The 24,288-nt window shown below is 39.5% G+C and overlaps 1 long non-coding RNA gene across 4 annotated transcripts in view; it reads left to right on the forward strand.

Annotated features, from left to right (window-relative positions):
- The first annotated feature begins 10,459 nt into the window (after positions 1-10,459).
- The window catches only part of LOC103278472 (uncharacterized), a 272,474-nt gene continuing 258,645 nt past the window's right edge, over positions 10,460-24,288 (forward strand). For 3 of the 4 annotated variants that reach the window (XR_010005890.1, XR_010005892.1, XR_010005889.1), the window contains exons 1-2: positions 10,460-11,889; positions 23,577-23,671. This is a non-coding gene — a long non-coding RNA (uncharacterized LOC103278472). The remainder of the gene's footprint in view (positions 11,890-23,576; positions 23,672-24,288) is intronic. The other variant, XR_010005891.1, reaches the window with a different exon arrangement.

The raw sequence follows: 24,288 nt of genomic DNA on the forward strand, positions 1-24,288 counted from the left end.
TAGTCTAAACTACTTGTATTGGTTGAATTGCCATTGCCTTCAGCTTCTATCATATGTCTTTCTCCTACACTGGCTTCAATATAGCCTCAGGGGTGTCCTGCTGCTTTTTTAAATGAAATATTTCACACCACACTCACTGTGCTCAGTTGAAAAGGTAACTATATGTCCAACTACTTTGGGTTAAAACATATTGGATTATTTTCTTTCTCTTTCTTTCTTTCTTTCTTTCTTTCTTTCTTTCTTTCTTTCTTTCTTTCTCTTTATTTATTTATCCATCCCACATTCTGTATGGTCCTCTCTCATAGTAGTTGTGGTATTATTTAATTAGGAACAAAACACAAATTTTAGTCATTTTGTGTATGCTGGGTTTTGCTGAATCAGATTGCTTGTGAAGCTACTTCTACTTGATGCTGCCAATGATTTTGATGACCAAACTGAGAAATAATACACCAGATACAAAGTTGGGATATAAAACTGGGCCACTTCATTAAATGAACCTGTCCATCTAACACTCAGTCCCCCAAAATATGAAAGGAAGTGGGATAAAAGGAGCATGCATTTAGCCCAATATAGCACATTTAAAAAAAAAACCTCACCAGAAAGTCTGAAAAAAGAGATAAAATATGTTGTAGCTGAACAGTATAGGGCCACTGCATAGCAGGAATTCAGGAGCAACATGCACTCATGTAAACAGTGCCCCTGCTGGAATATTCAGATGTAGAGACCAGATATGGTGCTCTTGGGAAGGTAAACAAACACCTTTCCCCTGAGAGGAAATCCATTTCCCTTTTTTTGCCTTCAGTTCAGAAAATCATGTGATCCTAGAATCCTAGAGTTGGGAGAAACTAATAGGGTGTCATGGCCAGCTCTGATAACAAGGATGAGGAAGAAGGACGGCCTCTTCTAGCATCCAAACTGGATTCAAACACAGAGAAACAGCACCCTCATCCAGACAGTGAAGAACTTACCACTCAGGCTACAGATCATGAGCAGGCCCCTAAGCCGGAAGGCAAGGAGTTAAGCATTCCAGCCCAGTTGCAGTTACAGAGAGAAGGGATACAACTTTGCAGGTCCAGCCATTTAGCAGAGGCCACCAATTAGGAACAACCGTGAAACCAGCATCAATAGTTGGGGTTTGGAACAATCAGTTGCTCCAGTAACATCTTTGTTGGAGATGTGGCCTCAAGACCTTGTGTAATGGACTGAATCTAGGAATTTGGCTTTGGATTTCAGAGTACTTGGACTGTTAGTCTCAAAACTTTGGAATGTACTCACAGTTTGTTCTACTACTTATCCCTTGTTTTGCTATTTTTTACTGGTAATTTGACCCTGGACAGACTCTGGTCTAATTTTGTGTTCTTTCCTGACTGCGACAGAGACAATTTTGGGAAAACCCTGACATGGAGATGCTTCTGTTCCAACATTTCTTCCAATGGGATAAGAAAAAGTTCTTTATATTGTATTGATTTGGCATAAAGGGAGTTTTGGGGACCCTGTTGGAGTTCCTTCATGGCTCCCAGTATGTCTGTAGAGACTCTTAGGAGCAGAAATTGATCTCTTTAATCCATATATTGATCTGAATTAAGTGGCTGTGTGGAAGCAGCCTAACTTATCTCCTCCACTCCACAGTAATGTGATGCTACTTCAAAAGGCTAACTACATCCAAAATGTTTCCAGATTTCCAGGAAAAAAGAAGAAAATGCACAAGTTTTTTTTTAGTCAGGTAAAAAGCCCAGCCCAACAAGCTACATTCCAAGGAAATGATCAAGAATATGGCATGTCCAGACTGCAGCAGCTACTAGGTGATTACATTTTTTTAAAAAAGTGTACATAAATCTTTCTCCCCCTTTGAATACATATAGTTGAAATGTGTGTCTTTGTTAGATTTCTGGAGAATCTCTAAAATAAAGAAGTGGCCTCCAGTACCTTAGCACTGAAGTACAAAATGTCAAGGAGTAAGAAAATAGGAGACCCTTATATTTATAGAAGAGCAACTTTTTTTTCCTGGTTCATATTGTGCAAAAATCAAATGGTCACCTATCAATATAGACTTTTTACATATGGACACTTAAAAATTTATATATATATATATATATATATATATATATATATATATATATACATACATACATACATACAGTAGAGTCTCACTTATCCAACATAAACGGGCCAGCAGAACGTTGGATAAGCGAATATGTTGGATAATAAGGAGAGATTAAGGAAAAACCTATTAAACATCAAATTAGATTATGATTTTACAAATTAAGCACCAAAACATCATGTTATACAACAAATTTGACAGAAAAAGTAGTTCAATATACAGTAATGCTATGTAGTAATTACTGTATTTACGAATTTAGCACCAAAATATCATGATATATTGAAAACATTGACTACAAAAATGCGTTGGATAATCCAGAACGTTGGATAAGCGAGTGTTGGATAAGTGAGACTCTACTGTATATATATCTCCTTCATTCATTGTAGGAACCATTTTTGGCACAAAACTACCCAAATTCTCCTCATTACCCTGTCTGTTGTTCCTGTCACTCATTCTGAAAGATTGTCAAAGACTTAAATGAGCCTATTTTGGAATAAGCCATCAGATGGCTACAGCTACTCTCAATAACTCTTCTCCTGGCTTGCCACAAGAATATCAATGCAGAGATGGTGTCTCAGTAGATACTATAGGTCAAAGTTATTAAGCAAGTATTTTTCACTATGTTACCTGTCTAATCTGTCATGCAATTTTCCTCTGCTCTTGCTACTTTGAGACCACAATCATTAATGCCTGGTGAAAGAAAAGTGAATTTCAACATATTGTTCCCTGTCATTATCTATGCCATTCAAATATGCAAATGTTTCTTAAGTCAAATTTAGCAGTCAAAGAAAAGAAGAGAGAAAAAAAACATCTCCACAACATTCTTATTTCTTCATTTTATGTTTTTAACCCTGTTTGAAACAAAAGTTCTGTAAAGATCTAATGGTGGCTTTCTACAAACTACAATTTGCAAAATATATGATGGTAAAGTACTATGGAAAATGCGCACTACCTTCCTTTCCTATCTCAGAAAAGAGTTTCCTTCATCCTTGGCATTTGCACGGTTTCTATATTATTTTGAAGATTTGGAAAAGAGTGTTTGCTTTGGATATCCAGGTTGTTCTACTACTGGTGCTAAAAATACACCCTTTGTCCCCAATTACACTGCCTTGGAAACTGTTTGGAAACTTTACCAGATTCAGAATGCTGTAGCCAGGCTCCCAGCTGGAGCAGGTAGCATGGACCATATAATTCATGTAATAAAACAGCTTCATTGACTGCTGCTGCTTTTTTGAGCAGATTACAAGGTGCTGTTTATGACCTTTAAAGCCCTACAAAGTGATCTTGGCCCATCTGAACTATGCCCTGACATCCAGCCAAGCCCCGTGCTATGGAGGGTCAAAGCACACAGGACAGATGGTCATGCAGTCTCTGTTTAGAAAATCCATTTATTATTTATTTATTTGCTTCATTTCTATCCAGTCTTTTTCACCTGAAGGGACTCAAGGCGGTTTACAATTCCAGCAAAAACCAGCAATAACAATAAAATGTAAAACAGTTAACATTATTAACATTAACATAAATATATCACATTCGGAGGCAATAGATTTCTCTATTATTATTATTATTATTATTATTATTATTATTATTATTGACACAACGACATTGTATGACACAGCAAACAAGATAGATATACATCACACAGTCCTAGACACTTGGGAAGTGTTCGACTTGTGGTTTTGTGAAACGAAATCCATTATTATTATTATTATTATTATTATTATTATTATTATTATTATTATTATTATGACACAGCAAACAAGATAGATATGCTGGATTTCATATCACAAAATCACAAGTCGAACACTTCCCAAGTGTCTAGGACTGTGTGATGTATTTTCGGATGATGCGTGCAGATCCCAGTAGGGTGGCCTTTTGCAGTTGGCAGGTTGTGATTTTGTCAATGTCTATTGTTTCCAAATGCCGGCTGAGATCTTTTGGCACGGCACCCAATGTGCCCATCACCACCGGGACCACCTGCACTGGTTTCTGCCAGAGTCTTTGAAGTTCAATCTTGAGGTCCTGATAGCGGCTGAGTTTTTCCTGTTGTTTTTCGTCAATGCGACTGTCACCTGGGATGGCGACATCAATGATCCAAACCTTTTTCTTTTCCACAACTGTGATGTCTGGTGTGTTGTGTTCCAGAACTTTGTCAGTCTGGATTCGGCAGTCCCACAGTATCTTTGCGTGCTCATTTTCCAATACTTTTGCAGGTTTCTGATCCCACCAGTTCTTTGCTGCTGGGAGGTGGTACTTGAGGCATAAGTTCCAATGAATCATTTGGGCCACATAGTTGTGCCTCTGTTTGTAGTCTGTCTGTGCAATTTTCTTACAGCAGCTGAGGAGATGATCAATGGTTTTGTCGGTTTCCTTGCACAGTCTGAATTTTGGATCATCAGGTGATTTTTCGATCTTGGCCTTAATTGCATTTGTTCTGATGGCTTGCTCCTGGGCTGCAAGGATCAGGCCTTCTGTCTCCTTCTTCAGGGTCCCATTCATGAGCCATAGCCAGGTCTTCTCCTTATCAGCTTTTCCTTCAGTTTTGTCAAGGAACTTTCCATGCAATGTTTTGTTGTGCCAGCTGTCAGCTCTAGTTTGTAGTGTGGCTTTCTTGTACTGGTTTTTTGTCTGCTGTGCTTTGAGGATAATAATAATAATAATAATAATAATAATAATAATTATTATTATTATTATTATTATTATTATTATTATTATTATTATTATTATATTTCTTACCCACCTCTTCTTGTGGCTCGAGACAGGTTACAACATAGCTAAAAACACATAATCACTTCAAATATTGTATAAAATACACATATTAAAACTTATTTCTACAAAGATTAAAATACATAGAACAAAGATTAAAACACAAGTTGTGAGTTTAAAATAATAAAAATAGCTCTGGCTGGAAACAGCCAGAAGGATTTGCCCAACCTTTGGCCTACAGAACCTTAAATGGCTCTGGTCCAACTTACTTCTCAGAACGTATCTCCCCCTATGGGCCGTCCCACAGATTAAGATCTTCAAGTGAAGCCCTGCTCTCAGTCCCGCTGCCGTCACAGGTGAAGTTGGCGGTGACAAGAGAGAGGGCTTTTTCGGTGGTGGCTCCGTGGCTGTGGAACTCCTTGCCAAGGGAGATTAGGAAAACCCCCTCACTCATATCTTTCAGGAAGCAGTTGAAGACCTGGCTGTGGGATCAAGCATTTGACCCAGCCTAAGATATGAGCTGATATGACCTGATGGATTAATATTAATTCGAACACCGACTGGCTCTGACTTTGGCTTGAAACTTCCCCTTTTGTAATGGTCAAATGGTTTTAATTGTTTTAATTTGATTTGGATACCGCCTTTTATCTGTGTTTTATGTTTGGTTTTTCTACATGTTGTATTATATGTGGCATTTAATTCTGCCATTATGTAAGATCACTCTAGGTCCCCCTGGGGGGAGAAGAGCGGTATATTAATTAATTAATTAATTAAATAATAACCCTTTCCAGCTCAGGAAATGCCTCAGCAGGGTTACAAAATGTGATTGCTTTGGGTTAGATCTTGCTACAGGGAAACATTTATTTTATATAAAGAAATTGATACAATAGATAAATAAAAGATAGGCAGAAAGCTAGAACAAAAGATAATTTTTATTAAAGAGTTGAAATGATAAATTCTTTTTGGGGAAGTCATTTCCCCCAGCCCACTCCTAACCATCAATGCGTCGAAATAGCAAAATTTTGAAAAAGTCTTGGAAAATAATAATAATAATAATAATAATAATAACTTTATTTATAACCCACCCTATTTCCCATTGGAGAATTTTGCCTTCTTTTGCAGATGGGGTGGGCTACGGTTTTTGGCAGTATTTTAATGTTTAAAACATGCTGGTAAGATGTATTTCACAAGTTTGATCAGCCAGACTAATGCCAATTTCAACCCTGCTCACTCAGGCAGGCTGGCTAACAACATGTGTATGCAATCTTCAATGTCGAAATCTGCTTTCATGGATAGTGCTTTTCTGATATTCTATAGGCAGCAGGACGTTATCACAAACTGACACAGAAAGTTTCCCTGTTGGGAGATTCACTTCCTTTTGAAGATGGCACCAGATGGCAATGGCTTCAGTTCAGTGACTTCTCAGCAACGCACATTATTTCGCTACTCTGAAGAAAAGGGACATAAAGCAATTGAGGCAGTCATCCAAGCCACATGACCCCCTATTACTAGACATGCAATAGCCACTTGTTCATTGGGTCTGTTGCCTCCTGTTATGTTTTCAATACAATTTTATGTCATTATTAGCATCATTAATTCTACCAAATATGTGGTAAGGTTATATTGAGTAAATCAAAAGAATGGCTAGAGTTTACATAAAGCAAAATATTTCTCTTTGTAGGTTAGTCAACATAGCTAAGATTGGAGGCTAATTACTTCTTTCTGCTATTTAAAGATTTTTCATCATAAAAATCAGCATTTAAGAGGAGTCAATGATCCAAAGCTATGTGGCATTCTATATTATGCTATTTATTTATCTGTTAACTACATTTACCTTTTGGATTGGTTTCCTTTCTCCTATAATTGTGACTAAACACAAGTTTTTGCCATGCATAACACAAGAGATAATATAATATAACCTTTCCTTTTCTCCACTTTACATTTCTCAGTGTAACTGTAACTCCCATCACTCCAATTATTTGGCATGTAGCAGGGGATATCTGGGAAGTCAAGATCTTGAGATTGAGAACTACTTCTGCAAGAGAAATGACAACTTGTTTGAAGAAGCTGTGAAATAAAAAAATGCACTGGTAAAAGGTGTGACGGGTATAGGAATATTTACTAGGCTTGTGCATGGATTTGTATTGGTCAGTTCCCTTTGGCTAATCTGACTGGTCCAGCTAGTTCGGTTGGCCGTAAGGGCAAGGGCTCAGCTTCCATGTTTATTTCAGCTGTAATAGAACAGTGGCTGTTGAAAACCAGCTGCCTTCAGTTACAAGTGCAGTGTGTGGAAGGGAGGTAGCCACTAGAAGGGAAAAGCTGATGGGGGAAAAGCACCATTCCAAGGCCTGCAAATCAAGAGAAAATAGAGGGCTTTTAAAAGGAAGCCCACAGTAGGCTAGCCGATCACTCTTCCTTCCCTGCCTTGGAAAGTGGGGATTCAAGCCTCCTTTAAATACCTTGGAAAGTTGTGTGCTGCAGCCACTTGTGCCTGCAGCACCTGTCTCCTTCAAGAGTAGAAACAGCTTTTCACTAAGCATTAAACCTTGTCTCCTCTACAGACAGAAAAGAAAGGATCTCAGTAGGAGTGATATCTTCACTCTAATGCTTTTAATCCAGGTCTTAATGAAGGATATAAGGACAAACAATGCTTAAAATGAAAAGAAGGGAAGCTTGGGAAGTCTCCCCCCCCCCCCCATAATGGGCCGGATAGAAAACAAATCTTTAGGCTTCCCTGATTGAAAATGCATTTTTGTCCTCCTGAATTCGGGAGGCTCTTGAAAAATGGATTGGGACCCTCACCAAAATCTGGGACATCAAAATGGATCGCAGTTTACCCAGATTACACAAGTCTAATGTTTACAGCATTTCTTATGAGGATTTACCATGTTTTACCTCACCACTTAACACAGAGAGAATTATTTTCACCTTTACAGAGAAGCATTCATAGTTATGAGGTTGCTATTGGTTTAATATACAGATTTCATGAACTAGAAAATACTGTCATATTGTTGCTGCAGTTGTGTACTTTCAAGTCATTTTTGACTTTTGGCGATCTTATTGCTAAGCATAAAAAGATATGGCTCTTTTTTGCCACTGTTATAAGAGACACCATGACACCATATTGGGCTAAATAGCTCATATTCTTGATGACAGAATCACAATTCAAAATGACCTTAACAAATTAGAGAATTGGACCAAAATTAACAAAATGAATTTCAATAAGGACAAATGTAAGATACTACACTTCGGCAGAAAAAATAGTCCAAAGGTTGAACATGAATCAACAATGTGATGCATCAGCTAAAAAAGCCAAAGGGATTTTGGGCTGCATCAAAACAAGTGTATTGCACAGATAAGGAAAGTAATGCTGTTTATCTATTCAGCTTTGGTTAGACCACACCTGGAATACTGTTTCTAATTCTGGGCACCACAATTCAAGAGGGATATTGACAAGTTGTAATGTGTCCAGAGGAGGGCAACTAAATTGATCAAAGGTCTGGAGACTATGCACCATCAGGAGCTGCTTAAAGAGCTATGCATGTTTAGTCTGCAGAAGCGAAGGTTGCAAGGAGATATGATAGCCGTATTTATGTATTTGAAAAGATGTCATAAAGAAGAGGGAGTAGGCTTGTTTTCTAGGCCTTGGAGCAATGGGTTCCTATTACAGGAAAGGAGTTCCCAGCTTAACATTAAGAAGAACTTCCTGACCATAATAGCTATTCAACTGTGGAACTCACTGCATTGGAGTATGGTGGAAGCTCCTTCTTTGAAGGCTTTTAAACAAAGGCTGGATGACCTTCTGTCAACTGTGCTTTGATTTTTTTTTTTTTTTGCATGGCAGGGAGTTGGATTGGATGGCCTATGTGGTCTCTTCCAATTCTATGATTTTATTTAAGCATGTATAGAAGAGAATAAGCTTGAAAAAGAACTTCATATGTGGTGAAATGACACGGAAGGGTGAATATTCATCACTAATCTTAGAAGGCTGTGTGATATCTAGTATAGTGGTGACCAAGTTGCTTGTTAAATCAGAAGAGACTTCTCACTTAAGAGATAAAATTTATTTTTTTCTCAAAGTGGTATTACAGAAATGTCAATTAACCTAAAAATGGGTCAAACTTGTCATGGTAAACAACATACAAATAAAATTAGAATATGGATACAATTAAATAATTATCTGAACCCTGGTTTCTACATCGCACACACTTCAGTTAGCCAGCTTCAGCAATGAACATCATGTATACAATCTGTATTCATTTGATGTACTTGTTGCGGGATTTTTATGTGAGTTATCCAGACTACAACACAAAATCTTCAGGGGCTGACCATTCTTGACAGGCTAACAACTTCCTTGAAAAATTCAAATTTCTTAAAATATTCATTGGCGTAAGTATTCAGCAGTGGGTTTCTCAGAAAATGATTATTCCAATACATTCTAGAGCTGTCATTTTTTTCTTACATCTCAAGACATAAATTAATGTAATACATAATGTACTGAAGGATACATTTATAGCATTTGTGTTCCAGGGAGGGATGTCTCACTCTCATTCCAATCTGTGTCAGCTTTGTATTTGTGTTCATTAATAAGTTTGTTCTCTCCCAAAAGTGCATCAATCTGCATTTTTAAGTTTTAAAGCACACACACACACACACACACACACACACATTCATCTACCTCTTTAGTTAAATGCCTATTTTGTTCTCATTTCAATTCTATAATATGTGTTTTGTATCCATTTTGTATTTAAAATTGTGTGTGTGTATGTGTGTGTATGCTTTATAAGCTGGCAAAAATGTTGAACCGACAAAAAGGCATAATCCAAAGGATAATTAATTCTCCAGCTTTCGGGAGTACTGTGATGGTGCTTTTCCTGCATGGCAGGGGGTTAGACTAGATGGCCCATATGATCTCTTCCAACTCTATGATTCTACGATCACAATGCACATCAGTCACTTTGATAGCTCTCATAAAAAGCAGTCCCTTGCTGGATATGGACATCAACATCATGGAACAACCCAATTCTAATTCCCAAAGCTCTAACTCTACTTTTGAAAATGTATGTCCCAAACACGATAGATATAGCTAATAGTTATATATTATTGAATAGCAATGTCAGGATCATCTTTATTATTGTAATAAAGAAAACTAACAGAAAGGGAATGTGATTGTTGAGAAAAATTCTATGCTCCGCTAAAATGGTCAATAATTGGGCTCTAGAGCAAATCAAGCCTGTCCTATACCTAGAAGCCAAAATAACGAAACAGAAGCTATCATACTTTGAGCATATTTTGAGATGACATGATTCACTAGAAAAATTATAATGCTTGGAAAAGTGAAAGAAATGACAGGAAAAGAGGATGTCACATTACAGATGGGTAGACTCAATCAAGGAAGCCACAATTCTGATCTTGGCAGTCTCCCATCTATAAGACTTCTATAAGTTGAATCCAACTTGACAATAATTAACAATGATAAAGAGTCATTACCACTCCCCTGTGAAATAGAAAACATTGTAGCTTTCTGTGTTAGAACTAGCAATTTTGGGTAAGAGGGAAAACAATCTTGCTCATATTTGCTGAAACATAACCAAAGCCACTCCTGTGAATGCACATATTAATGTATCATTTTAAAAATATATTTTCTGAGTTACATAGAATGGTTCATAGTATAAAAAGAGGAAGATATTAAGAATCGTGCTGTTGCTATGATTTTTCTTTGCTGACAAAAGGAGACAGCATCTATGAGGGCTGTAATCTAACTTCATTAAATAGAAACCCTCAGGACAAAAGCATGGACAAAATAAAATTGAATGGAATAAGCCAAAGCTAGGAAAAAATATATATGGCTGTAAACTTAACCCAAGTGGTAAGGCAGTAAAACTGTCATCACCTACGCTAATGTTAAATAGTGCCAAGAGTTGTGCCATGCAGAACTGTGAAGACAGGAGTTACCATGATAATGAGATGGATTGGGGATTTAGAGGGCAAAGAACCTGCCTGGAGTAGGAGGGAGATGTATCAGGCTCTGGCAGTGCTGAATTTGCAGAAAATACCAGGAGAGTGGGCAGCTGAGGTAAATGGCAAAGAACTGCAGAAGAGACAGGAAATCAGAAAGGGACTCATAAATGTCTGCTGATGATGCAGCCATTCTCTTGTAAAAGAACAAGGAAAAATTGTTTCCCACTACAATAAAAAGAAGGTATAACAAATAAATGCAGTCCCTTCTAATAAGGTAAGTAGGTGTTTGCTTACGTGTGTACATAGTTTTGTCATATGAATTATTTTGCATTTCAAGATCTATGTATGAATGTTGTATGCAGATGTGCTTCCCAGAACACAGGAATGTGTGTTCCACTGGAATGTGTCCAGAGGAGGGCAACTAAAATGATCAAGGGTCTGGAGAACAAATCCTATGAGGAGCAGCTTAAAGAGCTGGGCATGTTTAACCTGCAGAAGAGAAGGCTGAGAGGAGACATGGTGACTGCCATGTATAAATATGTGAGGGGAAGTCATAGGGAGGAGGGATCAAGCTTGTTTTCTGTGCCCTGGAGACCAGGATGTGGAACAATGGCTTCAAACTACAGGAAAGGAGATTCCACCTGAACATTAGGAAGAACTTCCTCATTGTGAGAGGAAGTGGAACTCTCTGCCGCGGAGTCTGGTGGAGGCTCCTTCCTTGAAAGCTTTTAAACAGGCTGGATGGCTATCTGCCAGGGGTACATTGAATGTGATTTTCTTGCTTCTTGGCAGGGGGTTGGACTGGATGTTGCATGAAGTGTCTTCCAAATCTATGATTCTATCATTCTAGGTGGGCATGAACAGTATCTAATGGCTCTTAATTTCACATTGCCCAATGTGGCACATATTTTCATTCTCATTTTCTGTTTTACAATGTGGATGGAAGTGGTTGTGCTTCTACCCTGCAGTGGTAAATGTTAATCTTTGTACATTTTGTGATAACAGGGAAAACTTAAGAGAGAAAAATCCTTGATGTGAGCCACCATAAAATGGTTCGTCGGCCCATCCCTCTGTTTGACAATCTTCGAGGAAAAGTGCATCTTTTATAAAGCTTTGTGAAGGTTTGTTGTTGTTTTGCTTTTGCTTATTTCTCCATATTTCTCTATGGATTGGAAAACATGTATTTTAAGGAGGAATGTTTATACCCCAGGATGCTCAAAGTCCTTCAGAAAACTGAAGAAAATATAGTATATTGAAGTGGGTAGTATGGGTGGGATTGAACAAATAATGAAAGAGGAAGTGACTGAAAGTCTATTTCTAAACTTTAAAAAGTGGAGTGTTAAAAGTAATCTGTTTTAAAAGTGAATCACTGCTTCTAGTGGTTTCCAAGGATATTTAAGCCACCCCATTTGGACTAACATAGACAAAGGTCAGCACAATTGAACAGAGTTGCAATACCAGTTCAAGAGGCACCCCGACTGTACACTTTTTATGACTATGATGCTATAGCTATACTCTAACCTCCCATTTGACTTCTAGAACTAAACTCAAAAGACAGTCACTTGTCTGGAGAGACTATGCTGCTGATGAATGGTGCTGCATTATGATACGACCAACTCCTTCCCAGCAATGAGAGACACTATAACAAATAGTTGCCAGGTCCTTCTGTGAATCCCTGCTTCTGGTCATGGGAGCATGGCTCACTGGGTACTTGGTCCTGATGTGGTCTGCTCACCAGAATACAGACCTTTGGATGGTCAATTGCCTTTTGAAGTGAATTTTAGGCTCACTTCTGTTCATGGCAATATAATCACTATTACAATTAAAAATATGAAAATGTTGTGCTTTTATAAGACTAACCGATTAATGTGTTGTCGAAGGCTTTCATGGCCAGAATCACAGGGTTGTTGTATGTCTTTCGGGCTGTGTGGCCATGTTCCAGAAGCATTCTCTCCTGACGTTTCGCCCACATCTATGGCAGGCATCCTCAGAGGTTGTGAGGTATGGATAAACTAAGTCAGGAAAGGAAAGAATAAATATCTGTGTAGAGTCCAAGGTGTGGCAAGAGTTCTTTGTCACTGGGAGCCAGCATTAATGTTTCAGTTAATCACCCTAATTGGCACTGGAAATGTTTTGTCCCTTGCCTGGGGGCATCCTTTGTTCAGTCAAGTCCTCATTGTGTTGGTTCCCATCTACTGTTTTGATTTTGGAGTTTTGTAATACTGGTAGCCAGATTTTGTTCATTTTCATGGTTTCTTCCTTTCTGTTGAAGTTGTCCACATGCTTGTGGATTTCAATGGCTTCTCTGTGTAGTCTGACATGATAGTTGTTAGAATGGTCCAGCATTTTTGTGTTCTCAAATAGTATTCTGTGTCCAGGCTGGTTCATCAAATGCTCTGCTATGGCTGATTTCTCTGGTTGAATTAGTCTGCAGTGCCTTTCATGTTCTTTGACTCTTGTTTGGGCGCTGCGTTTGGTGGTCCCTATGTAGACTTGTCCACAGCTGCATGGTATCCGGTAGACTCCTGCAGAAGAGAGAGGATCCCTCTTGTCCTTCGCTGACCGTAGCATTTGTTGGATTTTCTTCGTGGGTCTGTAGATAGTTTGTAGGTTGTGCTTCTTCATCAGCTTCCCTATGCGGTCAGTAGTTCCCTTGATGTATGGTAAGAACACCTTTCCTCTGGGTGGATCTTTGTCTTGACTCTCATGGCTTGTTCTTGGCCTTGCAGCTCTTCTGATGTCTGTGGTGGAGTATCCATTGGCCTGTAGAGCCCAGTTTAGGTGGTTGAGTTCACCTTGGAGGAGGTGAGGTTCGCAGATTCTTTGTGCACGGTCTGTCAGGGCTTTGATTGTGCTCCTTTTTTGACTTGGGTGATGGTTGGAGTTTTTATGAAGGTATCTATCTGTATGTGTAGGTTTTCTGTAAACTGTGTGGCCCAATTGTTGATTGGGTTTGCGGATGACCAGAACATCTAGAAATGGCAGTTTTCCTTCCTTTTCTTTTTCCATGGTGAATTGGATGTTTGGGCGGATGCTGTTAAGATGGTCCAGGAACTTGCTGAGTTCTTCCTCTCCATGGCTCCAAATTGTGAAGGTGTCATCTACGTATCTGAACCAAACAGTTGGCTTTTTTGGTGCTGTTTCTAGGGCCTGTTTTTCAAAGTATTCCATATAGAAATTTGCTACTACTGGGCTGAGAGGGCTCCCCATGGCCACTCCATCCTTCTGTTCATAGAATCCAGTGTCCCACTGAAAGTAGCTAGTGGTGAGGCAATGGTGAAACAGGGCTGTGATGTCTTCTGGGAAGTTTTGTTTGATTAGTGTGAGGGTGTCAGCTACTGGGACTTTGGTAAAAAGGGACACCACATCAAAGCTGATGGGCTCACTGCACATTATATCAAGGACTCTACACACTTTATAGAAAAGATCAGCAACCTCAATCTAAGCACCAAGGACATCCTGATCAGCTTTGATGTGGTGTCCCTTTTTACCAAAGTCCCAGTAGCTGACACCCTCACACTAATCAAACAAAACTTCCCAGAAGACATCACAGCCCTGTTTCACCATTGCCTCACCACTAGCTACTTTCAGTGGGACACTGGATTCTATGAACAGAAGGATGGAGTGGCCATGGGGAGCCCTCTCAGCCCAGTAGTAGCAAATTTCTATATGGAATACTTTGAAAAACAGGCCCTAGAAACAGCACCAAAAAAGCCAACTGTTTGGTTCAGATACGTAGATGACACCTTCACAATTTGGAGCCATGGAGAGGAAGAACTCAGCAAGTTCCTGGACCATCTTAACAGCATCCACCCAAACATCCAATTCACCATGGAAAAAGAAAAGGAAGGAAAACTGCCATTTCTAGATGTTCTGGTCATCCGCAAACCCAATCAACAATTGGGCCACACAGTTTACAGAAAACCTACACATACAGATAGATACCTTCATAAAAACTCCAACCATCACCCAAGTCAAAAAAGGAGCACAATCAAAGCCCTGACAGACCGTGCACAAAGAATCTGCGAACCTCACCTCCTCCAAGGTGAACTCAACCACCTAAACTGGGCTCTACAGGCCAATGGATACTCCACCACAGACATCAGAAGAGCTGCAAGGCCAAGAACAAGCCATGAGAGTCAAGACAAAGATCCACCCAGAGGAAAGGTGTTCTTACCATACATCAAGGGAACTACTGACCGCATAGGGAAGCTGATGAAGAAGCACAACCTACAAACTATCTACAGACCCACGAAGAAAATCCAACAAATGCTACGGTCAGCGAAGGACAAGAGGGATCCTCTCTCTTCTGCAGGAGTCTACCGGATACCATGCAGCTGTGGACAAGTCTACATAGGGACCACCAAACGCAGCGCCCAAACAAGAGTCAAAGAACATGAAAGGCACTGCAGACTAATTCAACCAGAGAAATCAGCCATAGCAGAGCATTTGATGAACCAGCCTGGACACAGAATACTATTTGAGAACACAAAAATGCTGGACCATTCTAACAACTATCATGTCAGACTACACAGAGAAGCCATTGAAATCCACAAGCATGTGGACAACTTCAACAGAAAGGAAGAAACCATGAAAATGAACAAAATCTGGCTACCAGTATTACAAAACTCCAAAATCAAAACAGTAGATGGGAACCAACACAATGAGGACTTGACTGAACAAAGGATGCCCCCAGGCAAGGGACAAAACATTTCCAGTGCCAATTAGGGTGATTAACTGAAACATTAATGCTGGCTCCCAGTGACAAAGAACTCTTGCCACACCTTGGACTCTACACAGATATTTATTCTTTCCTTTCCTGACTTAGTTTATCCATACCTCACAACCTCTGAGGATGCCTGCCATAGATGTGGGCGAAACGTCAGGAGAGAATGCTTCTGGAACATGGCCACACAGCCCGAAAGACATACAACAACACTAACCGATTACTTTGTAAATGATTGACAGTATGCTAGCTAGCATTTTCTGTGCAAAAGTAAAGCAATTTTTCCCCACATCAAAGGTGTGAATTTTATGTAGAATAAGTCCCTAACTTCAGCATTTCATACAGAGAAAATCATTGTGACTTTGCATGGTGTGAACTATCTCGATTCCTCCAGCCTGTTTCCTAGTCACCAAACTCGGCCAGCAGAGACACTGCAGCACAACTAAAAATAGCTGCAGATGTCACATCTTTGACAGGGCTTCTAAAATAAAAGTCCTAGAGTGTAATTCTCACTAGCTGACAGCTTGTGCAGTCATTTACACCTGTGCAAAGTGAGTGCAAAGTGGGTGTCAGATGCTGCCCTGTCTAATTTGCTTCTCCTGACCCTCTGTTTTCCTCAACCTATTCATCCTCAAGCTGCCTCTAGAGAGGAAGGCTGCAGTGGATGCTTGCCTGTCTTCTGAAGAGGCTGTATATCTGTCATTGGGACTGTAATCAATCTAGCTTCCCATTCCAGTGGCTTCGTGTTTAATAATCTTCTCTTCTGAAGGGTGTTCCCTTGCTACAGATAATATGAAATGATTTTTCACCACAGCAATGTAGCAGGCACTGGACAGCATAGATTATTGCCCTCGATACAATTGTGTGGCAGGAATAGCTAAGGGGAAATGTTTCAATAAGCAATTAGGAAATGCAGCAATTGTAAATAAATACATTTGTGGTAACAGTGCATATAAACAGAAACAGAAGGACACAGTTATTAGGGAAACAGAGGACCACAGCTTTAGTATAGTCTGAAACTGGAGATCAGAAGCTGCATTCCTGCTGCAGCTACTATCCTATCACTAATATCCCCTTTTGGGCCAAGGTGCTTTAACATGTGGTGGCTGCACAATTTCAGATGTTCTTGGAGGAAACAATTTATCTGGACACATTTCAGTTTGTTTTTTTCCTTGAGTGTAGCACTGAAAGAGCCTTAATCATTCTGACTGATGACCTACTCTGGGTGAAAGCTGGGGAAGAAAAAGTGCTACCCAGTTAATTTCCAAATTTTCACAACAGCTTTTAATAACTTTCATCACCATATCTTACCAGTTTTCATCAGATGGGAATAGAAGGCATTATGTTAAAACCATTCCATTTCTATAAGGGTAACAGAACAGAAGTGGGAGAGGGCCACTGGCTTTCATTCTATCTCTCATGCTGTTCACCTTCTACATGAGGCCACTGTGATAAGTCATTAGAGTTTGGGGTCTGTTTGTCATTAGTAGGCTGATAACACACAACCTTGTTTCTCCTTGTTTGCAGAGTTAATTGAGGCTGTGAAGGTGGTGGACCAGTACATGGGTGTTATAATGGGCTTAGTACACTAAAGAGAAATCTCAGTAAGAAGAAGGTTCTGATAACTGGTGGTTATCAAATCCAGAAATTAAGTAAACAAGACCTGTATGTGTTTCATACATTGTAGACCTAAGTGGACTTTGTAATTTGAAGCACCAGATAAGGCTTTTGATGGGAATGGATTATTTAGGCGCAATAGACTATGAACTGGTAACTTCCTGATTAGAGTGCTGTAATAAATGGGAGTGTTCACGGCATGGAAACTACAGCTAGCACAAAACAACGAAGCAAAATCATCGATTGGAGCATGAGATAGACAGTACTGGTGCTGGTAAGGACAGTTAAAGTTGGCAGCTCTGATAGTCTGGATGAGGGCGAACAAATTGAAATTGAATTCAGACAAGGCAGATGTCCTCTTGGTCAGTCGCAAGACTGAACAGGATACAGGGTTACAGCCTGTGTTGGATGGGGTTACATTCCCCCTGAAGATGCAGGTTCACAGCTTGGGAGTGATCCTGGATTCACCGCTGAGCCTGGAACCTCAGGTCTCGGCGGTGGCCAGGGGAGCTTTTGCACAATTAAAACTTGTGTGTCAATTGCACCCGTACCTTGGGAAGTCAGACTTGGCTATGGTGGTCCACACTCTTGTTACATCTCTCATGGATTACTGCAATGTGCTCTACATGGAGTTGCCTTTGAAGACTGTTTGGAAGCTTCATTTGGTCCAATGGATGGCAGCCAAGTTGCTCACTGGAGCGGTGCACAGGGAGCACACTACTCCTTTGCTAAGCCAGCTCCACTGGCTGCCAGTCTGCTACCAAGCACAATTCATTGTGCTATAAAGCCCTAGATGGTTCCGGACCAGTTTACCTGTCTGAACGTATCTTCCCCTATGAGCCACTTGGAGATTAAGATCATCTGGGGATGCCCTGCTCTTGATCCTGCCTGCTTCGCAAGCACGACTGGCTGGGATGAGATATAGGACCTTTTCAGTGGTGGTCCCTTGGCTGTGGAACTGCCTCCCTAGCGGCATTAGATTAGCCCCATTGCTTCTAGTCTTCAGAAGGAAAGTAAAAACCTGGCTCTGGGATCATGCTTTTGGAGAATAGTGCAGTGCAATAATAGACTTGGAATATGTATAATGACGACAGAACAGCCTTGGACTATGATTTCTGGATGGTGTGATTTTAATATTGAATATTATATTTTAAATGCTTAATATCTATTAATTTAATTTATTTCTAAAATTACTGTTTGTGTGCGTTTTAAGGCATCTAATAGTTGCTATATGTAAGCCACCTTGAGTCCGCTTCAGGGTAGAGAAAGGCAGGGTATAAATAGGGTCAATAAATAAATAAAGTTGTAGGTTGATTGGAACTTTGATTCTTGGAAGAATGTCTCTTCTTCTATATAGCTGTCTGAGAGCTGACATCTGCTGGAAGGTGTGCCATATCTTCCACTAGTGGGGGCAATGCATCACACAAGAATGGAGAAGATGGCCTTTTTTACTTTTTTGTTACTATTACTGTTGTTGTTACTATTACTATTTGCATTCACAAGCATCCATCACCACCTGCTTTGCTATGTATCAACTGCCTGGGGCAGAGCAGAGTCATTCTACTAGCGACTGGAATGCAGGCAAATGATGTTTCTGCCAGAAGAGGTTATATTGTTAGGTATATGTAGTTAATTATATGAGCTTTAGTTGATGCAGTAGATAATGTAGACCAGTATTTCCCAAAGTCTATTCCTCCAGGTGTTTTGGTCCTTTTTTTACAAAAAGGAGTCCAGAAACTCTGAAGAAGTCATGTTCAAGTTGAGTTTAAACTACAACTGCTATCAGTATCTTTCTCTCCTTCTTTCACTGTTGTTTCATTAAATTGAAATTTCTCTCACAGTATACATTAGAAACAGGAATAAAAATATAAACAAGACTAGCTTTTTCATTTGGCTACCACTACCTTCTGGCATGTGTCTGAAAATCTCTGCCCATCTCTGTGTTCTGCCCTTTCAAACATTACCATTCCACACTTGTGTTAAAACATAGTAATCACCAAACAGCTTGTGAGCATGGGCCTCAATATGGAGTGCTAGACTTTGTTCGATTTGCAGTTTGCTTTCCAATTTTTAATATAAGAAATTAACAACATACTTCATATTCAGAATGAGGAAAATAGATGTGGGAGAAACAAATGCGAACACAATCATCCAAGCAGACCAGGACCTTGAGTGCTAAATTGTTGAAGGGTTTGTTTTGAATATGTGTCTTTCATCCATGTGTATCTTGCTGAACTGAAGTTGCTACTTCTTTTTCTCACACATTTTTTCATCTTTAACAGTTATATGGAAGGCAGGAATGTCTGTACCTATTGAATTAACCTCATGCAGATGGAAAGAGAATTCAGTTTAAGCTGGAAGTTTTTTTGTTGAACATTTTCTCATATTAAGGATGGGCAAAACTCCTTAGATTTTAAGATTTTTAATGCAGGAAGCAGTGAAATTGACAGATCTTCTAATTTGTATCACAGTGAGTGTCATGTGTTGCACAACACTTACCACCTCTTCACACTGACCTTTCAGGCCATGCCATTGCACCACAAAAGGGAAGGACCGGGCTGTGGTGCAGCTGGTTAGTAGCCAGCTGGCATAAATCACTACTGACTGAGAGGTCATGAGTTCGAAGCTAGCCCGAATCAGGGTAAGCTCCTGACCATTAATAGTCCAGCTTGCTGTTGACCTATGCAGCCGAAAGACAGTTGCATCTGTCAAGTAGGAATTTAGGTACTGCTTATGCAGGGAGGCTAATTTAACTAATTTACGATGCCATAAAAATCTCCAGCGGTGTGTGGAAGTATGAGGAAGTATTCCATCAAGGACTTGGTGTCACAAGTGGCCGGTGAAGCGGTCGCTCCCCCTGTGGCCGGAATCGAACATCCCCTCATGAAACCAGAAGCTGGAATGTTAAATTGCCTCTGTCTCTGTCTCTATGTGTTTGTCTATATGTGTCATGTGTCTAATGGCACTGAATGTTTGCCATGTATATGTGCATTGTGATCCACCCTGAGTCCCCTTCAGGGTGAGAAGGGCAGAATATAAATACAGTAGAGTCTTGCTTATCCAACCTTCGCTTATCCAACATTCTGTATTATCCAACGCAGTCGGCATTTTAGTAGTCAATGTTTTTGTAGTCAATGTTTTCAAAACATTGCAATGTTTTGATACTAAATTCGTAAATACAGTAATTACTATATAACATTACCGTATATTGAACTGCTTTTTCTGTCGATTTTTAGTAAAACATGGTGCTTAATTTGTATAATCATAATGTAATTTGATGTTTAATGGGCTTTTCCTTAATCCCTCCTTATTATCCAACATTTTTGCTCATCCAACATTCTTCTGGTTGGATAAGTGAGACTCTACTGTACTGTAAATAAATAAATAAATAAATAAATAAAGTGCATGGGGTGGCTCATGGGTGTGTTTGCCTCCCCCATCACACAGAAAAAAGGGTGGCAACTCCCCATCGCCTGGCAAAAAAGGCAGCAATGTGCGGCAACACGTGTTGTCCCGCCACCTTTTCTGCCATCACATGGTGAACAGAGGAGGAAAGTGTGGTTAACTCCATCAGAGCTACCTAAACAACACTTTCCTCCCAGTAGTGGTGGAGGAAGCACCTTTCAGCGCTTTCTCTCCACTTTGGGAAGAATGTGAGTGGGGCCTTCCGCAGGCACGTGGCAGGCCCTGTCTAAGTCCTACATAAAAGCAGGAAAATGGGGTAAAATGCCCTGAATGAAGAGGTCCTTAGAAATAGCATTCTGTGTTGTCTATATAACAGCATAAATAAATAATACAATTTAAGAGCTACAATTGAGATTTATTTGCTTAGTTGAAGCATCCACATATTTTGGAAATTCTGCAGACCACACTGTCATGTTTTTGCAGCTTTAGCCCAACCTTATCTTTGCTAATAGCACTATCAAAAATGGCTTAAAGTAGAAAAGAAGCATGAAATGCAATTTTACACCCTATCTGCGTTGTGAAGAGTATTTGACAGATCTGTTTGACCAAAAGAAAGTTAAATATGCATTTGTGAGTGCTCCTTATAAGCCGATAATCAACATTTGGAAAGGATTTGGGTGATGCTGTCATATAGCAAGGTCCCAGCCTTGGGTTTTGATGCATTAATTGCTGAATCATGGGATGACATTTATTTTCAGTGGGACAACCTCATCAAAACAAAATGAATAACAGCAGAATGAGAACTACTGACAAATTATTTTGAAGTGCCTTTCTCCTGCTTTGTCAAGCCTACTGAAGATGTCAGAAGACTTCTCTGCAGCTACTAGTGCTTACACAAGGTTTTTGTACAGTGATAGGCAAAAAAGCTTTATAATATATCCCAGTTCTATGTATGTCTACTTAAAAGTAAACAGATCAGTGGCATTTAGACCACTGATCTGTTTACTTTTAAGCAAAGAAAGAGGTAGTTCTTTTGGAAGTAAAGGATATAAATTATTTGGTGCATCCTTGTCCAATAAATTTTAAGAATACAATAAATAATTAAATAAGCAAATGGGTCAATTCTTTAAAAATCATCTTGATAAAGCATGCTTTCCCCCTTGGCTTCAGAAACACCTGACACATTTACAGAAACGAACACATTTCAGAATGTAGAGTGAAAATAAATATTTACTTGTTGCATGGATTATTAAAAATGCAACATTGGATGGGTTATTTGCCTCTTTTAGATCAGTCTTGTGTTTGCTGTTAGCATGTGTTTTTTCTGTGCATGCAGCTAAAAAAACCAATACAATTCTAGGCTGCATCAATAGGATTATAGGGTCTAGATCGATGGAAGTCATAGTCCTCCTCCATTCTTCTTTGGTCACACCTCACCTGGAACAATGTGTCCAGTTCTGGGCACTGCAATGCAAGAAGGACATTGACAAGTTAGACCCTGTCCAGAGAAGGGTGATAAACATGATCAAATGTTTGGAAACCAAGCCCTGAGAAGAATGGCTAAGGGAGCTGGATATGTTTAATTTGGAGAAAAGAAGGCTGAGAGGAGTCATGAGATTGGGAGCTGCAAGTAAGTAAATCAGTAAGAGCTTCTGTTAACTGAATAATAGAGTGTGACTCTTTATCAATCCAGGTTTGGAATATAAGTAATTTAACAAAAGTAAAATAACACAGAATCCAGCTTCATGGTTCATAAGTTCGATGTCAGACTGCAATATTAAATAGAATAAATGCCAAGGTTTCTCCTACTTTCTTTGACGTCTATCTATTCATTCATTCTTTCTCCAACTTCCTTTGCTGTTCTGTCTCTCTCTCATTACCACGTCTACTTACTTTTTCCAAGTTTTTTCTCTTAATGTTCTCTTAGCAGACAACTTTTTTGCTCCTGCTCCAGTTTAATTTTTTTAATGATTTTGTCTTTGCACTATGTATATATATTTTTCCTTTTTTGGGTGAAATTTGAAGGAGCTTTGCTCATTCCCCCCCCCCCCCCAATGATTTCCAATGTTAAAGCCTCTTTTGTGACAAATGACATTTTCAGAAAAAGTTCCAAAGTGCAATAATAAATATCCAGCATGGTTTGACCATTTTTGATGTGTCTAGAGATAGCTTTTCACACTCAGGATTAGAAAATATGCAGATCTTCTTTTCTGTCCTGTCCCTCAATAAACTCTTTGGTAGATGACTCATTGAAAGCACTTTGCTTTCTCTACTTGTTCTAGTTAAAGGACACCTGATCCTCATCGGATATGTATACCCTTTGAAAAAGCTGACTTAGCTAGACCCACACTTTCAAAGAACTCTTCTTGCTTGGAAGCTTAGGGGTCTGTGACTTCGCAGGCTTCTTGAAAATCCCAGTGCACACCTAATACATATGCATAAGATTGCAATGTACAACCTTATGCATATGTATTAGGTGTGGGCTGGGATTTTCATGTGGGCTTTGAGGTCACAGACCTCTAACCATTCAAGCAGAAAGAGTGCTTGGAAAGCATGGATCTAGCTAGGCCAGCACTTCCAAAGGACATACCTGTCAGAATAAGGAGGGGTATTATTTTTCTTAAACAAGTAAAAGAAACAGAGTTCTTTCAATGAGACTACCTGCCAATGAGCCTACTAGAAGACAGTAGGGAATGAAGATTTATTGAGTTGAATGGGATATATTATCCATCCGCAGTGAGCTGCAAATTGGTAAACGATGTCAGCTTTGAAAACGTCTCTCACCCTCTCTCTCTCTCTATCTATATATGTGTGTGTCTGTGTACACACACACACACACACACACACACACAATCTAAAATAAAATTGGCTTCATCTAAGCATTTAAGACTGCATTCACCTCTCCCTCCTTCATTAATACTGAGGCATGTGGAAGACAAGACATCATTGTAAGTTGAGCTCTGAAACTCGATTGAGAACTCTATGGGACACCAATTTCCATAATGATAATTTGCATAATATATAATTTCTCTCTCCTCATTATGCACTATTTCTTATCAGCATCTCAGGCTGCAAGGAAGCATTAAGGAAAGGACAATGAAGACTTTTGACCCGATCATTCCCACAGACAGGGAAGAAGAAACTTCTCACACCAGGTATGCCTTTCCTCTCCAAGGACAGATGTATGTTCTGTATTGTTATGACTGACAGTAGTACCAGGGGTGTGTGTGTATGTGTGTGTGGGGGGGGCGGGGGCGGTGGAGACTATTTTCCCATATATTCAAGTGTTCCTTTATAACTGGGAATGTATTTGTTTTCACTCCCACTGTCTTCACTCACTGTCAATTGTTGTATTCATTTTCCAAAAATGGGGGGGGGGGGGTTGGAGGGGGGATGGGAGTGGATATTTGCCCATGTCTTAAAGTATTATAACTGGATATGAAGATATCTACCAATTTGGTAAGATGAATTTTACTGTTTTGAATCTTGAATTTCTTCCAGCTATCCACACAAAAGTTTTTAAAGTCCACTTGAAAATTGCGGTATATTTTGCTGTGCCATAGCTCTGAAAATATATGTATTTTTGTATGCAGTGCCTCTGAATGTATTGTTCTTTGAATTCGAGTTAATTCCAGATGGATTTTGATTCTGACAAAATGTGTTACAGTCACTGAAGGGTCAAGCTATAATAAATGCAGTAAGATTTAAGGTATACATGACTTTATTACTTCTAAATAAATAAAACAAAACCACACCTGTTTTCAAAGTAAAG

Source organism: Anolis carolinensis, chromosome 4 (assembly GCF_035594765.1).
Source record: "Anolis carolinensis isolate JA03-04 chromosome 4, rAnoCar3.1.pri, whole genome shotgun sequence".
NCBI classification, from domain to species: domain Eukaryota; kingdom Metazoa; phylum Chordata; class Lepidosauria; order Squamata; family Dactyloidae; genus Anolis; species Anolis carolinensis.